The sequence below is a fragment of the Budorcas taxicolor genome, chromosome 10 (genome assembly GCF_023091745.1).
Source record: "Budorcas taxicolor isolate Tak-1 chromosome 10, Takin1.1, whole genome shotgun sequence".
In the NCBI taxonomy this organism is placed as follows: Eukaryota; Metazoa; Chordata; class Mammalia; order Artiodactyla; family Bovidae; genus Budorcas; species Budorcas taxicolor.
The window spans coordinates 85823794-85825402 of NC_068919.1; positions in this window are offsets into that span (position 1 = coordinate 85823794).

Consider the following 1609-nt stretch of genomic DNA (forward strand, 5'->3'; position numbering starts at 1 on the left):
GTGAACAGATGTGCTGTCATTCCATTCTGCTCATTTATAGAGCAGAGTAGATTTAGCATAAGTTTAAGGGCCCTAGGACGTAGGGGATGGTAAGGGAGCATTGCCTTCAATTCAAAGTCACCAGGTACATTAGCTCCTAATCAGAGAATCAGTTTATTTGAAGCTTTGAAGGCAGTCATTGACTTCTCCTCGCTAGCTGTGGAAGCCCTAGACAGCATCTTCCTCCACTATGAGGCTGTCTTGTCTACAATGAAAATCTGTTTAGTGTTGCCACCTTCATTCATTCAGTTCAGTTCAGTCGCTCAGCCATGTCCAACTCTTTGCAACCCCATGAATCGCAGCACACCAAGCCTCCCTATTCATCACCAACTCCCGGAGTTCACTCAAACTTACGTCCATCAGGTCGGTAATACCATCCAGCCATCTCATCCTCTGTTGTCCCCTTTTCCTCCTGCCCCCAATCCCTCCCAGCATCAGAGTCTTTTCCAAGGAGTCAGCTCTTCGCATGAGGTGGCCAAAGTACTGGAGTTTCAGCTTCAGCATCATTCCTTCCAATGAACACCCAGCACTGATCTCCTTTAGGATGGACTGGTTGGACCTCCTTCCAGTCCAAGGGTCTTTCAGGAGTCTTCTCCAACACCACAGTTCAAAAGCATCAATTCTTTGGCACTCAGCTTTCTTCACAGTCCAACTCTCACATCCATACATGACCACTGGGAAAACCATAGCCTTGACTAGATGGACCTTTGTTGACAAAGTAATATCTCTGCTTTTCAATATACTATCTAGGTTGGTCATAACTTTCCTCCCAAGGAGTAAGCATCTTTTAATTTCATGGCTGCAATCACCATCTGCGTCTTTATTTTGGAGCCCAAAAAAATAAAGTCTGACACTGTTTCCACTGTTTCCCCATCTATTTGCCATGAAGCGATGGGGCCAGATGCCATGATCTTAGTTTTCTGAATGTTGAGCTTTAAGCCAACTTTTTCACTCTCTCCTGTTTCACTCTCATCAAGAGGCTTTTTAGTTCCTCTTCACTTTCTGCCGTAAGGGTGGTATCATCTGTATAGCTGAGGTTATTGATATTTCTCCCAGCAATCTTGATTCCAGCTTGTGCTTCTTCCAGCCCAGCGTTTCTCGTTCATTCATTAGCTAGATCTGGATAACTTGCTGTAGCTTCTATATCAGCACTTACTGCCTCCGCTTGCACTTCTGTGTTATAAAGACAGCTTCTTTCCTTAAACTTCATGAACCGACCTCTGCTACCTTCAAACTTCTCTTCTGCAGCTTCTCCACCTCTCTCAGCCTTCATAGAATTGAAGAAAGTCAAAGCCTTGCTCTGGATTAGGCTTTGGCTTAAGGGAATTCTGTAACTGGTATGATCTATTAACCAGATCACGACGACTTCCTCCCAGTGAGCAATAAGGCTGTTGCTCTTTCTTATCATTAGTATGTTCACAGAAGTGGCACTTTCAATTTCCTTCAATACCTTTTCCTTTGCATTGAAAACTTCTCTAAATGTTGGGGGCAAGAGGCCTAATTTTTGGCCTATCTAGCCTTTCAATATCCTTCCTCATTAAGCTTAATCATTTTAAACTTTTGATTTAAA